Here is a 17,884-nt window from a genome sequence, read left to right as displayed (position 1 = left end):
CTTATCGAAAAGTCAAATCTCGAGGTCGAACCATAAACATGAAAAATAACACTAGTGTATATACGTAGACTTAATCTATATCCAAAAGAATGAGTAGATGTCACAACCAGGAAAATTCTATGCTTTGTAAACATTAACAATGACAAAATTGTAACCAAAAATTTGAAAACATGCATGATGATTATTCAATGACAACAAAATTCCATCAAACACTCTATACAAACACTTCAAATAGTCAACAAAAGATTGGAAACTCTAAAAATCCCGGTTTAAGTTCAATATGGACTAGAATTTTCTTATTGGGCCTAATGGACCAATAAGTCTCCAATTTGACTAGTTTGGGCTTAGAACTCTTAACTGGGCTCTAATTCAACCCACCTTCATAAGATTTGACATTTTGGGCCACATTGGGCCTAAAATGGAATAAACTACTCCAATAAGCCTTATTGGTCCATAATTATCCTAATTAACCTTGTTGGGCCATAACAAATCTAATTAGCCCTAATGGGCCATAAAACTCATTCTTTTATACAATTTGGGTCATAAACTACCCTAAAGGCCCAATGGGCCGAAAATTTTTGTCTATAAACATCATAATCTCGAACCAAGGATTTAAGTGGGCCAAACTAATTCATTCCTTATTTCCTTTGTTAGCTCATTTCGGCCCAAGTAAAAAAAAGAATGAAAGATTTAACCATGCCACCTCATTTTTACATGAAGGATAACCAAGCATTATACTCAACATATATCCATGCAACTTCTAATATCTCCATGCAACTATCACCTCAAGCCTTCTCTTCCCTCTCTTTCTTCTTATCCTCGGCCAAACACACAAACACACACATCTCACTTGAAAATTTTCTCTTCAAACTCTCTCAAGAACATCTTCTTCCTTTCTCCAAATTTTCGAGAATCATAAGAGCTTCAAGAAGGATTTCATCCAAAAATCACTTCAAGTTATATACTAGTGGTAAGATCTTGCGAACATATTTTCCTTCTACACTTAATCACTCTTCTAACCACCTTAAATTCTTGATCATACTCCCTAGAACTCTTCAAATTCGAAGGTCTCTTCAAGGAGCTTACTAGGGCCGAAAAACCATACAAACCTCCTTCATCTTTGCTTCAAAACCGAAACAACAAACCCAAGGTGAGTTCATACCCTCTTGTTTTCGGTTTTTACTTGTTTTTGGGGGAGAATACAAGTATTATGTGTTGATCTATCTGTGTATGCTTGTTATATGTGATTTCTTTGGTTTGTGTTGTAAAAATATGATATTACTTGCTATATCTCAAAATCTATGGCTAAAGTGTGAAGGATACATGAACAATAACAAAATAAACAACATATTTCAAACATCTAAGAATCTTTAGGTTTAAAAGGTGAAAAACAAGGCCAAGATTGTCATAGGTGTCATTTTTGCAGAATAACAAAGATTTGGTTAAAAGATGACATTTTCGATTCTACGTGGATAATATGGTATATATCTATATAAAATATGATTTTTATGGAAATAAAACTTCTCAAAGGACCAGAATCATAACTTTTTGCTTATTGGGCTTATATTTGGGCCTCAACGATTTTTGGGCCCAAATTTGCGAAAATATGGAGGTTTGGGTCTAAAATTGTAAAGTTATCAAAGTACAAAGTCAAATATGTGAATGAATTAAGTTCAAGGGCTGAAAATGACTTTTTTGCTAAATTGGACTAATAATACAAAGTTTTTAGAATTTGGGCCAAAAATGTAAATTTTTAGCAAATAAGGGCTGAAAACGTCAAAAGTGGTATTTTGGGCTGAAATTATAATTTAAGATCTTATATGGGCTGAAAATGCCAAGTTAAATAATCTAATGGACTAAAATGTCATTTTTCATAAAAAAGGACTAAAACTGTCATTTTGTACCATTAAGAGCTGAAAATGTAAATTATATATGAAAATGGGATTGAAGTGATCAAATAAACATTTTGAGCCAAATATGTAAATTCTAAAAAAAATTGATTAAAGATATAAAATTTTACAACAAGAAGGTTTAAAAATGGTATTTTTATATAAACTAAAAATATCGTTATAAACAGCACTGAGTATTTTAACGTCAAAAACTAAACACTAAGTGGATTCTAAATCCTATACTGCAATTTAACGACAAAACAGATAAACCATTCAAGGATTGGGTCCAATATCTATTATTGGGCCCGATATAAACAAAACATGTGTATTGGGCCTTGGCGACCCAATTACATGCCCGACGGGCCTTTATTAGCTTTGATATGCTATTGGGCCTTAGTGGCCCATTTGCATTGCTAATATGGTCCTAAACATTCATCATATGCTTAATGGGCTATAACGTGTCCGTAGCATACTCGAGAGCCTGTAATAACATACAAAGTTAGTGGGCCTTCGTTGTCCTCTTTTCTTTGTCTGTTAGGCTTACCTTATATTAACGTAAACATAAATCGGGTTGTAAAACAATGTTATTCAATTTCATTTGGATTAGTGAGAAATAACGTGTGGCACCAATAAGTCTCGGTCGTAGTCTGTAGTTATAATCAGAGTCTCCTGGAGGGAGAGCGAGAATTTGTGTATAGATCTATACGGGTGTGACTCCCCCACACCTGAGTTGTTCGCTACAGTTAGACTCGGCCAGTCTAGGGTGACAAAATCTTAATTCAAAACCGGCATTCGATAAAATGCCAAGACAGGCGAATTAGGCATTATTATGCATGGTTATAACGACTCACATAGAGATCCATTACCATCTAAGTAATCACGGGAAATCATATTCATACGCTGCGACAATGCAAAGTGATTATACAATAATACAAAACTATCATACTATTTAAATCGGAAAACATCGGGTTTTCCGGGGAACGGCATTTTTCACTCCTAATTACAACAACTATGTTACAAGGAACAATTATGAAATGCATTTCACCTTTACATGTTTTGAAATCATATACGCGTATACTTATGGATCATCATACCTTTTTCGTAAACAGTTTCTGTTACAGAAAATAACGGATTTTCTGGGTTTTACAAACAATACAAAACATTTTTACATCAAACCTGCTTATGAACTTACCAACATTATATATGTTGATCATTTTCAAAATAACTTGTGTTCTCAGGTAACCGTTGTTGGGTTTTGAGCATTCTAACACTCCTATGGTGTACATGCAACCCTAGAAACCTTGGATCTATGTTTCACTAAGATACATGCAAAATGATTTTTCCAAGGTTCATAAAAACTTGCAATACAAAATTCAAGTAGAATAACATACCTTTTAGAAGCTTGGATTCCTTGATGACTTTGTGAGCCTAGCACCCCAAATGTGATTCCTCAAATGCTTCACACAACACCGCAATTCTTGGAATAACCTTGAGAGAATTACACTATACTCAAAAATTGGCTAGCCCTCTTACTTTCTTGTAGTAGTCCAATTTTGCTAGACAAGGAGCCTTTATATAGCTGTGACACAATTAGGGTTACTCCATGTAAACCCTAATTGTCATGGGTTTCCATATTCCATGATCCATGGGTTTGTAACCCCCATAGGCTATCCATGGACCACCTTATGGGTTTTAACCCAATCCATACAAACCATGGATCATTAGCCCACTATACAAGAATAGATTATTTACATAATCAACCCCATATATTTAATTAGTCTCTTTTTGATCACTTAATTAATTTAGGATTAATTCTTTGATCAATACTAATTAAATAATATTTTTAATATATTAGTACTTATAATATATTAATAAACCTTAAGTGTCCTTTCTCTCATTTTGGTCTATCCAATTATTGCAATGCCATGCAACCCAAATGGACGATGTCGGGTCGGGTCAAGTACATACCAAATATAGTTATGGACTTAGGCATTATATCCAACAGTCTCCCACTTGGATAAGTCTAATAACTATAGTTTGCAAATATGACTTCAGAATCCGACTAGCAATCGTAGCTCTTTCAAAGTCTCTTGGAACTAAGATGATGATGATGATACGTCATTTAAGATAAGTGATCATATAATCCTCTGCTCTCAAGATATCAGCCGGACAAATACATGGAACAATGTCGTACTTATTGTCCAGTAGTTGTTTCTCGATCTCTGATTTGTTTGACATAGAACTAAACTGAACACATCAATTAGGTTCTGACCGGGCCCGGTACATAGGTCAAAACAAAATCATCGAGGGGCCCAGATATCGCTTCTAATCCTAGAAGGAATAGATAAGCTTCGACTCATATGCTTGTACTGACTACTTATTGAATTATGCACAAAAGCACGTTTTATAACATCGAGTTACCAATGCGTTTTCGTACAATCAATGTATAACCAATTCATAGTCAACAACTCATATCTCTAGGTTTGGAGATTTATATGATATTACCGTCTCACGATCACTCGAGATAAATTCCATGAAGTGATACAAGTGAGCGTGGATTGAGTCCAATACTCAGAACTTATGAGCACTCATGAATGTTGAAGCAACCATTGCTATGTCTAATACACCTTAGACAGTCTACAAACCCAATTCATGACAGTCTTAATTCAGCACCTACTTCCAAAGTATGACTGACTGTGGAGAGTTTGAATAATATAATTATCCTGGAAGTCAAAACATGCAAAATTGAAACAATAGTAAACGATTAACATAAGATAGTAACACTTTACTCATAAATAAATAACAACTTTTATTAAATCATCAAATGTCAATTACATTTTACAAGTTTCACAAAACTATCTAATTATTAAAACTAATATGATTCTTCAACCTGATGCGCCTCGCATGCTGTAAATGCTTAACCTTGGTCAGTCCCTTCGTGAGGGGATCTGCTGGGTTCTCATCTGATGATACCCTCTTAGCCACAAGGAGTCCTTCTTCTATACGATGTCTAATGAAATGGTATTTTCTGTCAATGTGTCTAGATCTCCCGTGATCCCTTGGTTCCTTAGCTAAGGCAACCACACTTTCGTTGTCACAGAAAATTTACATTGGCTCTTTTATAGCTGGTACAACTCCAAGGTCTCCAATGAAGTTCTTTAGCCATATCGCCTCCTTTGTTGCCTCGCTTGCTGCTATATACTCTGATTCACAAGTTGAATCAGCTACCGTCTCCTGCTTGAAACTTTTCCAAGTAATTGCTCCTCTATTTAGGATAAAGACCCAGCCTGACTGAGAGCGGAAATTATCCCTATCAGTCTGAAAGCTAGCATCGCTGTATCCTACCACTCTCAAGTCATCACTGCCACCAAGGGTAAGGACCCAGTCCTTAGTCCTTCGCAGATACTTGAGAATGTTCTTTACCGTAGTACAGTGAGCCTTGCCAGGGTTCCCTTGATATCTACTGACCATGCTCAAGGCAAAGGCCACATCAGGGCGAGTACAAGTCATAGCATACATGATTGAGCCCACAACGGAAGCTTATGGTACATGACTCATCTCAGCTATCTCAGCCTCTGTACTCGGACTCTGAGTCTTACTCAGTTTTGCGTTACTCAGTACCTTGGAATCCTGCATACTGAACCTCTTCAATACCTTATCCAACTAAGTACTCTGACTAAGTCCAATTAGTCTCTTACTCTTGTCTCTCAATATCCTTATCCCTAGGATATAGGCAGCTTCCCCAAGGTCCTTCATGGCGAAACACTTCCCATGCCAGGACTTAATCTCCTGCAAGGTTGGGATGTCATTTCCTATGAGTAGTATGTCATCCACATACAACACCAAGAAGCTAACTATACTCCCACTAGCCCTAACATATACACATGACTCATACTCACTCCTCGAAAAACCAAACTCCTTGACTTTCTCATCGAAGCAAAGATTCCATGTGCGAGGTGCTGGTTTCAATCCATAGATGGATTTCTCAAGCTTGCACACCTTATTAAGGTTCTATGTACTGACAAAACCCTCTGGCTGAGTCATGTAAACATCCTCAGTCAACTTTTCATTAAGGAAGGCAGTTTTGACATCCATTTTCCATATTCCATAGTCATAAAATGCAGCAATGGCTAATATAACCCTAATAGACTTAATCTTTGCTACTGGTGAAGAGGTCTCATCATAATCAATTCTCGGAGTTTGAGAATGGCCCTTTGCAACCATTCGTGCCTTATAAGTGTGTACATTACCATCCATGTTGGTCTTCTTCTTGAAGATCCATTTGCACCCAACTGTCCTGGTACATTGTCAACCAACTTCCAAACTTGATTGTCATACATGGACTGTATCTCGCTGTCCATTGCGTCTTTCCATTTAGCAGCCTCAGGGCCTGCCATGGCTTCCGTGTAGCTGTTAGGTTCATCCAGACCTACCAGTGTACTATCACTGATAAGTGTATCACCTTCTGCAGTAATATAGAAACCATAGTAATGCTCATGTGTATTCATAACTCTCGTGGAACGCCTTAGAGGTATAGGCTCATCTACAGGATCAACATGAGTTTCCTCCTCAGGTTGGTCGCTAGTGTCTGAAGTTCCTTCACCGTTTGAATCTTGAAGCTCTTCAAGGTCAATTTGCCTCCCACTGTCTCCTTGGCTTATAAATTCTCTCTCACGAAAGACTCCTCTCCTAGCCACAAAGACCACATTCTCACTGGGTCTATAGAAGAGGTAACCAAAGGATTTCTGTGGGTAGCCGATTAAAATACACCTCTCGCTTCGAGGTTCGAGCTTGTCATGAGACTCGCGCCTCACGAAAGCCTCGCAAACCCAAATCTTGATGTGGTCCAAGTTGGGAACTTTCCCAGTTCACATCTCATGAGGTGTTTTGGCAACCTTCTTTATAGGGACTAGATTAAAGATGTGGGCGGCAGTCTCTAAGGCATACCCCCAGAATGAGATTGGTAATGAAGCTCGACTCATCATGGAACGAACCATGTCCAATAAGGTTCGATTGCGCCTCTCTGTTACACCATTCAGCTGTGGTGTCCTAGGAGGTGTCAATTATGAGACAATCTTACATTCCTTAAGATAGTCAAGGAACTCGATACTAAGATACTCTCCTCCCCGATTGGATCGGAGCATCTTGATGTTCCTGCCCAGTTGATTCTCCACTTCCTGCTTAAACTCTTTGAATTTCTCAAAGGTCTCTGATTTATGCTTGATTAAATAGATATATCCATATCTACTATAATCATCAGTAAAAGTCACATAATACCGATCAGCATCTCTTGTGGCAATCTTGAAGGGTCCACACATATCAGTATGTATGAGGTCCAACAAACCCTCACCCCTCTCACAAGTACGAGTGAAGGGTGACTTTGTCATTTTTCCAAGTAAAAAAGACTCACAATTATCATCCGACTTTAGGTCAAATGATTCCAAAACTCCAGCCTTTTGGAGTTGGCCTATGTGCTTCTTGTTGACATGTCCAAGACGACAATGCCACAAGGATGCTTTGTCTAAGCTATTTGAAGAAGCAATACAACACACATTATTTCCTAGATTATCTACAACATTCACAGCTTCATATACACCATCATAAGGTAATGATTTAAAGTAAAATACATCACTGTAATAAACATTAATAACACCATTATCATTATCAAATGAAAAGGAAAACCCTTGTTTGTACAAGCCATGAAAGGAAATAATATTTCTCGCCATTTCAGACGAGTAACAACATTTATTCAAATCTAACATTAACCCATTATTAAGCAATAAAGAATAAACTCCTATCTTGGTAACAGGTGATACTTTCCTATTCCCCATGATTAAGTTATCTTCCAGTGCTCCACTTTCTCACTTCTTCTTAGGCCCTGCAAATCAGTACAAATGTGAATACCACAACCTGTATCAAGCACCCAAGAGTTAGTGTTCAATGAGTTATTAGACAATATAGTGTAAATACTTGCATGGGTGGGTTTAACTTTCCCATCCTTTACATCTTGCAAGTGTTTGGGGCAGCTTCGTTTCCAGTGCCCCTTTTCCTGGCAGTAGAAGCATTGTGTTTCCTTTGGGTTTGAAGAAGGAGGAATGGAACCTTTCTTGGTTCCACTTGAAGAGGAGCCATCAAGAGACTTTCCCTTGGTACCCTTTGAAGGGGTCTTTCTCTTCTTCCCTTTCCCTGCCCAATTGCCAAGACAGGGGAAGTTGTAGGAGTAGGAGTAACAGCTAATTTAAGGCCACTTTCAGCGGTCCTTAAAAGTCCTTGAAGTTTACTTAGTGTGACTTCCTCCTTGTTCATATGATAAGTCATACGAAACTGATCATAACTTGGAGGTAAGGAGTGGAGAATGATATCAATCGCCATGTCCTCAGGGAAGTCCACATTAAGCTTCAATAACCGGTCCACGAACCTTTGCATTTTCTTCTGCAAGTGACCGGTGAGGGATTCTCCCTCTTTCATCCTAGCTGTTATCATGGAGGAAATGATTTCATACCTCTGTGGCATCTTATCCATCAGAACCTGACGAGCACTCTGATGATACCTATCCATCAGATCCTGGTGCATCTCAAAAGGGTAGAAATCTTCATAGGATTTTTGGAGTTCTGCTGTCATTGTGGCCAACATGATGCAAGATACCTTTGTGGCATCTTTCTCATGGGTAGTGTACTCAGCAATCTCCTCAGGAGTAGCAGTTGACTCATCGTTAACCTTTAGCTCCTTATCAAGGACATACTCTTTGCCCTCATAGGGAGTAATCATTTTGATGTTCCTAATCCATTCATTGAAATTTGAACCATCAAAAGTGATTTTCCCACACAAGTTCATTAGGGAAAAGGAGCTTGTAGGGTTTGAGTCAGTAGCAGTGTTGGAAGACATCTTTTAGAAAGAAAGATAAGTTTTATTAGATAAACAGTCCTTAATAAGTCACCCAAATGAAGTATTAAGGCTAGGACCCAACAAACTATTTATAGTTGGAAGAGGGATGCCGTAATCCAAGCTATAAAATATTTGAAGGTAGGTAAATGACGATTTACCAATTTCCACCATGAAAACGAAATAGATTATTAAGTTTTATTGGATTTGAAATTCCTAGATCTTTTGAGATACATTGAACTTTTAATGGCATGTTTGAATCTCGATTGTGCCCTCTCAAGTTTGTGACTGGGATGCCGAGGATCACAAACAAGGTGTGAATAACCATGCAAATTGACTTGGTACCCTTAACTTTTATCACCTAATCAATGTGCCGGTTAACCACACGCACTTCACCGATCTATGATAAAATTAAGTTACCCTTTGTCACTCTTACTAGTCCTTGTTAGTGTGTCGGTTAACCACACGCGCTCCACTAACGACTTGGTAAGGTACAAAGTGTAATTTCATGGATTAGCACCTACTTCACATTTTCCTAAAGTAACTAAGATTGGGAATTATTAAAGTGTAGTTACTTTATAATTTCATTATACTTTTAATGAAGATTTAAGGTCCTTGTCCTACCCGTTCGGCTAACGACCCTCCACCAGTCAAGGAAGCGGTGGGTGAGAGTGGACACCCATTAAGCTGTCATTTTATAGGCAACAACCTTATACCACCCTTATAGACCAGCTTCATGAATGAGGCCTACTAACGGTAAGACTGACTTATTCTTATACATATCTATATATTTACACTTTTAATATAATAATAGTATAAGGGTTGAATTTTAAACTTTTAAAATTGTAGGGTTCAATTTGGAAATTAAAGTATTAGGGTGTAAGACTTTACAAATTCCAAAATTTGAGGGCAGGTATTGAAACTCTTCAAGACCTTTCATTTCATAACTTATGAGCTTAATGGTTCATTAAAATGAAGACTCTTCATTTTATGTAACCTCTTATTCTTTAATGACACTTTTAAAGAAGTGACTTTTGGTTATCCATAACTTGAGGACAAGTTATGGATTCCATGATTAGACATTAAGATCAAGAATCATACTTACAAGCAAGTTACACATAATTCCTATGATCTTCTAAAACTCATAAGAACATGAACATTCATATCAAAATTTGAAGAATCATATTAACACATATAAAACATGGAATTTTGTTATTAGCCATTGTAAATGGATTAGCATAAGCATTACACCATCTAAAACAAGTTTTATACCACCAAAACAGTTTAGGGTAATGTTTCTAGTCCATTTCTAGCAGCAAAAATCGAAAATCTGCACTCTGCCTGGCCAACTCGTCGTGTGCAAGAACTGACTAGCCGAGTTGGTTGAAGATACGCTTGGACTCGTCGAGTCCCTCTATGAACTCAGCGAGTCTCCTGTGCAGACAACAAGAATTTCAACTTTTTCAGCTATTTTGCATCAAGTATCAAACAAACAAGCCTAGGCTCTGATACTACTGTTGGGTTTTGAGCATTCTAACACTCCTATGGTGTACATGCAACCCTAGAAACCTTGGATCTATGTTTGACTAAGATACATGCAAAATCATTTTTCCAAGCTTCATAATAACTTGCAATACAATATTCAAGTAGAATAACATACCTTTTAGAAGCTTGGATTCCTTGATGACTTTGTGAGCCTAGCACCCCAAATGTGATGCCTCAAATGCTTCACACAACACCATAATTCTTGGAATAACCTTGAGAGAATTACACTATACTCAAAAATTTGATAGCCCTCTTACTTGCTTGTAGTAGTGCAATTTTGCTAGACAAGGAGCCTTTATATAGTTGGGACACAATTAGGGTTACTCCATGAAAACCCTAATTGTCATGGCTTTCCATATTCCATGATCCACGTGTTTGTAACCCCCATAGACTATCCATGGAGCACCTTATGGGTTTTATCCCAATCCATACAAACCATGGATCATTAGCCCACTATACAATAATAGATTATTTACATAATCAACCCCATATATTTAATTAGTCTCTTTTTGATCACTTAATTAATTCAAGGTTAATTCTTTGATCAATACTAATTAAATAATATTATTAATCTATTAGTACTTATAATATATTAATAAACTTTAAGTGTCCTTTCTCTCATTTTGGTCTATCCAATTATTGCAATGCCATGCAACCCAAATGGACCATGTCGGGTCGGGTTAAGTACATACCAAATATGGTGATGGACTTAGACACTATATCCAACAACCGTTAGATTGAAGAATTATCAAGTGTGTTTCTAAAATGTCTTTAGTGTAATGCCAATCGATAAATAATTTATGTCGTGGATTATGTAAAGTAAACAATGTACTTGACGTGAACAATGACGGTTGTAATGTATTAATGCATGGTGATGCTTATGTTATGTTTCATGTATATTCATTGTGATGATATTTCAATTTAAGTCACACGAGCCCTTGGACGTTTCCGTCGTCTGGTTCGGGGGTGTGACAGTAGAGTATGCCCTAATCGCGAGGAGTGCGGTTCTACTCCGTACTAGTTCCAGCCCTGGATTCAGCCAACTGGCGTTCTGTTTCAAACACACGCCTTTCTAATGTTACATGGCTTTCTTAAAGTTTTCTAACCTCGACTCTGTTTGCTGTTAGTTTCCTCTGCAGGATCTCGGTGTGATTCTGGGTTATCTCCTGGTCTTCGTTCAGGTGGCGGAGGCCAACTGTGTTGACTACAGTAGTTGCACCAACCTCCATGACTCGGTTGATGGCTTCTCTTTCTTGCTCATCGTTACGAGCAACTAGATGTACTACTACTGGGAGGGCTCTATTTGCTGAGCCTCCCTCATCAAGGTTGTAGAAGCTTCGGTCCCCATTATAGGGAAGGTGTTGACCTTGTTCATGACTCCACCTCTCTATGTTTACTGCCCACTGAGGTTTCGGGCCTTGGAAGTTCTGTCGGGGATTGGGATTTTGGGCAACTTGAGGTGGATCATAGACTTCTGGTTCCTAGTCAGATTTTTCCTGAATTTTCTCTTCTTCTTCTTCCTCGAAGTCTTCTTCTATTGGAGCCACAGGGTCGTCTTCCGGTTCCTGTTCGAACCATCCTCTGTTTCCCTGATTGGGGAAGTACGGGTCTCCAGGTAGATGAAATCCAACCATGATATCTATGCGACAATAGGGGTGCAAGAGATATTAATAAATCTATAATTGGTGTTATCGAGCTATAAATACTCCTATAGTATTTAGATTTATGTTAAGTTCTAGTGTTCCTTTCTAGTATGAGTTGGTAAGTTTTTTAGACTTGTTACAACACCACGACCATTCCTAGGCATATGCTAATCACTTATCGAATAGATATAGTTGATCAGGCTATATTCATCCCAGACCTGATTATATATCCCAAGGCCTACTCGTGTTGTTCAACAATCATAATACTTTTGTTTTGTTCCCGTTATAATACTGATCTAGTATGTATGTATGTATACTTTTATAAAAATATTAATATATTCTAAAAGTATAACTCTTGGTCAGAGTTTTTTTATCCCATTGTGTTTATAGTTGTATATCTTTTATGGGTTGATATACTTAGTTCACTATAAACAATGCTCTGATATCAATCTGTCACACCCCCAAACCTGAAAGGCAGAAACGTTCTGGGGCGGACAGCGTCATCATAACAATGAGTAATAGTAAAACAAGCAACAACATCCATAGTATTGAAAATATAGTTATTACATTTGTGTTCTTAGTATTGATTGTATGACACCAAAATGTATAGCAAAAATAAAAGACGAGTCTTGAATATGCTCCGTCTTCTCAAAAACCTGTGTGAGTGTACCTGTCTACTGGTTCCCTAAGAATACAAATTGTTTTGAAAAGAGAGTATCAACATTTAAGTTGGTGAGTTCATAAGCATTTAGTATTTGAAGTTTGTATTTGTTCCCTGAAAATGTTAGTATGTTCCCTAGAAAATCCCATATTTTCCACAATAAATGAAAAGTAGTCTTAGGCCTTAAGACCAAAATGTTTGTATGTTTTTGTACTCTGAAATAGTGTAATTGTATGTTTTCCATAAATGTATGTTTTCTTTGATAGAAAATAGTATATTGCACTTGTATGAACTCTATAGTGTATTAGTGATGAAAGATAATGATAGTGTTGGGTTTTGAGCATTCTAACACTCCTATGGTGTACATGCACCCCTATAAACCTTGGATCTATGTTTTCTCTATTATACATGCAAATATTAACTATTCCAAGGTTTCATCCTAACTAGCATATTATGAAGCACCTATACTACAAAGTTCTAGTTAGATGACATACCTTTTGATGTAGCTTGATGTCTTCAAGCTTTAAGAGCTTAGCCCCAATAGTGTGGAAGCCTCAAATGGAATCACAAATCACCAAAACACCTTGGAAGAACTTGAGAGAATATGTATGCACACTAAAATCGGCCCACTCTTATTTTCACACACTTGTGCCAATTTTGTTAGCCAAGGACCCCTTTATATATTATGGAGGATTCGGGTTACATCCATGTAAACCCTAGTACCCATGACCTTTCATTTACATAGGATCCATGGGTTAAAAGCTCCATGGACCATCCATGAAAGCTTAGCCCAACCTAAATGAACTTGGCCCATTCCATATATATAAGAGTCCATATTTAATTAGTTCTTTCTGATCACTTAATTAATTCTAAATTAATTCTTGATCAATACTAATTAAATAATATGATTCCATATTAATATATTAGAACTTATAATATATTAATATAAATCATAAATATACTATTCTCAACAGACTATCCATATAAATTGTGCCGGTGAAGTGAAACCCAAATGGACCATGCCGGGTCGGGTCAAGTACATACCAAATATAGTTATGGACTTAGACATTAATCCAACAGTCTCCCACTTGGATAAGTCTAAAACTATTATTGAGTATAACTTCAAAACCTAACTGGCAATCGTAGCTCTTAAAGCCGCTGTCGAACTCTGACCTTGTCAATGACTTGTCCATTAGATAAGGGATCATATATTCCTCCATTCTAGATATCATATGGACTGAGACATGGATTATAATCATTCTCTCTGTCCATTTGTTGTTTCCCGATTTTCGATTTATGATGACTGACTGATTGAACAAATCAAATCAGTCCTGGCTTGGCCAAGCACTCACATGTGTCATCGCTAAATCATCGAGGGCCCCACAAATATCGCTTTTATCCCGAAGGTAAAAGGAATGGATAAACTTCGACTCATATGGCTTGTTCTACTACTTGTTGAATCATACACAAAGGCACGTTTTATAACATCGAGTTACCAAATGCGTTTTCGTGCAATCAATGTATAACCAACTCATAGTAACAACTCATATCTCTAGGTTTGAAGAATATAAGATATTATCGTCTCATGATCACTCGTGATAAAATCCATGAAGTGATTCAAATGAGCGCGGGTTGAATCCAATAATCAGAACTTATGAGCACTCATGAGTGTTGTAGCACCACTTTGTCCACCAACTTGGACCTCTACAAACCAACCCATGACAGTCTTGATTCATATCTACTTCCAACATATGACCTACTGTGGATGGTTTGAATAACTTAATCATTCAGGAAGAGCGACTTAGTTATTCTAGAAGTCAAAACATGCAAAGTGAAACACAAGAATAAATGAAACAAATATGGTATCAAACCCTATGAATATAAATAAACACTTTTATTTATCACCATACTGATTACTCATTATTCATTGTTTCGGTTTTATCAACTTTATACTTGAATTAAAAACACTAGTTGTCCCATGCTCCAAACATGTACACTATGTTTTTCTTAAACAATAGCTTTGCCATACACCAAGTATGCACTCTATGTTTGTCTATGATCCTTACTTTGTGAAATAAACCAATTGAACATAATTTCAATGATTCTAATTTCACACTCCCAAATCCTTATCGAAAAATGTGAGAATTTCAAATTCCTATCATTTATCGAAATCTGTTTAGATTTTAAACTTACATGCACTGACCCTCCTGTAATGAATATGTACAAAGTCACAAAGACTTGTCAACAGTCATTATAAGGTATTCCAATGGAGATCAACTCCATGGAAACTAAGTCTCATATTCAAAGTACATTGCTTTGGAATTAAGTTTTCTAATCTTACACAGATAACTTCCACCTATGGAGACAACTCCATATTCTCATTTTGACTATCACTTCTGAATAAGAGATGCCTCTTTTCAGAATATGTCAATATGGTCCTTCCAAAATTAGCACTATACTTCCAACTGTCCCTGAGCAACCAATCTTTGGTAAACCTCAGATTGTCCTCGACAATTGCTTAATCATTTTAGTCATATCCAATTCTAGACCTTTTCCCTTCTTAATGCCTCTGGGCATTTGGAAAAATTTAGAAATGACAAATATTATAGCACATGCAATCGATTCTGTACCCAAAGCAAATGGTACACGATTCATGATGTCTCACATAAAGACATGATTCTAGACCAGTCTTTTGCTACAATATTTTTATTTGCCATGTTTTCAAAATTTGACTATGAAGAGGGATGCCGTAATCATAATCGAATTTTGAGAACGCAATATATAGAATTTCCTTAAGTTGAACCAATCCAACATGAAATTCATATATATATTCTTGACTAAAGATGATTAAGGTCTCAATCTAAGCCTTTAGAACTGAAATGAAGTATATCCTATCCCTTAATTATAGCAAAACAACTTTTTCAATCCCTGCAGCCTCACGAATTGAAACTTTTGTTTTCTATAATTAACATTGCTAACTTGCAACACTAACAATAATTATCATGCTCCCACTTACATGATGATTATTAGCATAACACTTATGCTCCCACTAGCTTTGACATGTACTCAGAAATCAGCTGGACTTCTAGAAATCAATACTTTATTTTCTTACCAAAGTTCAGATTTCTGATACGAGATGCTTTGATAAAACTTTATCAAAATCATACACCTTTCCTTAGATTGCATGCATGTGTGTCTAAACAATTTCAGAACTATGAAAAGGGATGTCGTAATCATAGTCTCAATTGTTTAGACCTTTTGCCATCTGCTTCAAATCTACTTGGTGGAAGTGTTTCCTCACCATCATTTTCATGAATCGGAGAGAAACCTTATGACCCTTAGATTTTATGGTGTATGTGTTCTTATCCATGTGAATCGTCAAAACCATAGTCACAAGACAAGGATAATGACAAATCCAAACTCATATGGACTGAACTTATGCAATCTTAACTTCTTGCCACCTGGCAGTACAGGGCCTGCCATTGCTTCCAAGTTGTTATGCAACCAATTGAGAACTTTGAGAACTCCTATGCAAAGCCAACTTTAACTAGAATGGGCACAGAATATGTCAACACGATAGGTTATAAACCTCAAGTCACGTGCTAGTGAAGAACCTCAGGTTTTATTCTTGATTAGTTCTTGAAATTCTTTTTAGGATCTTTAAGACTCCCACTATCCTCTTGACATATAAGACTATCTTGCGAAATATTCAAGAGATAGTGCGGATTCTTTATCAAGACAAAGACTTCACACAATTAGCCTTAGTTGGTCTTTGTTTTATCCAAAACATCACAACTTACCAATTTCAAATGTACAAGAGTAGGACACTTTTACTCTTACATTTGACAAGTGTTTTAAACCTTTCTTTAAGATATGTCACTCAAGTTACAATCTTGGAGTATGACTCTAAGAATTGTTTTGGAACGAAGTATGACTCATCTTCCTGATCTAACCATTTCAACAATTCATGACTCCTCTTCTTAGTCATAAGAATGCACTAAGATGACCTTTAGAGGACTAATTGTGATATGATTTCTAAATCATTAAGATGATCACAAACATGATAGTAAAGTACTCTCCCATCTTTTCAGATTTGAGAAACTTTTATCTTTCTGCCTAATTTGATTCTTCCCATTCGTTCTGCCATACATTAAGACTTTTCCAATGTTTCAGAATTATACTTAAACTTGTAAGTATAACCATATTTACTAAACTTTAGTAAATCAATTAGTCTTAACAAGCTTTGTGGTGGACATGACCAGTGCACAAGAATGTGTACTCGATCCCTTTAGTCCTTCACTTGACTCACACATCCATGTGAACAAGTAATTAGTCTTGATTTTCCAATGCTTGAAAGTTCTCATTCATCATACTATTCAACTTGCATGATTCCAAGTTTCGGTCCAATTGAAACTTGGGCGATGAGGAACTTTCCTGATTTGGTAAATTTAGACACTACCACAAATGAAAGAATCAAATCCATTTTCCAATATTGCTGTCAGTGGAATCATATAAGCAACAATTTTCCACAAATGCCATTGTAAGGATACTTCAAATAAATAAAATTAAATAATTTTCTTTTATTTTAAAACTTTGCGGAAAAACTTATCCTTACAATCCACATGGAAAATTGTTGTTATCTATTCCTTAGCAATATATCATAACTTCTTAAGCAACTGCTCAAAATTCTGATGCGATCGAAATCCACCTTCGCGATCAGAATCAGCATATACTTCCTTTAAGATTTCTCTATATTCTTTGATTCTTAAAACATCAACATGTGACCCAGTCACATCATGTAATGAGGATCTCAGAATAGAACTTAACAGAGTTAGATAATGGGCTCTACCTGATGTAGAGTCAAACTTATTGACTTTAACATCCTTAGGTAAATTTGGCAGCTTTGCAATCAACGCCCCTTCCTTTGGCAAAATAAACATATGGACCCTTTGGTAATGGGACTATCTCAGACTTAGCCTTTCTCTTTACCATTTGGTCAACCGGGTTGACTATGACCAATCCCTTTCCATTGGGAAGAGAATGCTTTTCCGGGATTTCCAGTGTCACCATTGTCACTGTCCATAAAGTTTTTGGGAAGTTGATCTTCTAATCAAATTTGCTTTACTATCGTTCCAAATCATTGTTGATTCAGCAGCACCAAGCAAATAGATATGATCATTAAGGTTCATGTCATAGTCTGTTTCATAGTAGTCCCAAAGGAACTCACTATGTGACTTAGAAAGTGATTGAACATCCAACTTTCT

Source organism: Lactuca virosa, chromosome 3, assembly GCF_052849685.1.
Source record: "Lactuca virosa cultivar CGN04683 chromosome 3, Lactuca_virosa_CGN04683_v6, whole genome shotgun sequence".
In the NCBI taxonomy this organism is placed as follows: domain Eukaryota; kingdom Viridiplantae; phylum Streptophyta; class Magnoliopsida; order Asterales; family Asteraceae; genus Lactuca; species Lactuca virosa.
The sequence above is the reverse complement of the archived record's forward strand: the minus strand, read 5'-3'. Positions refer to the sequence as shown.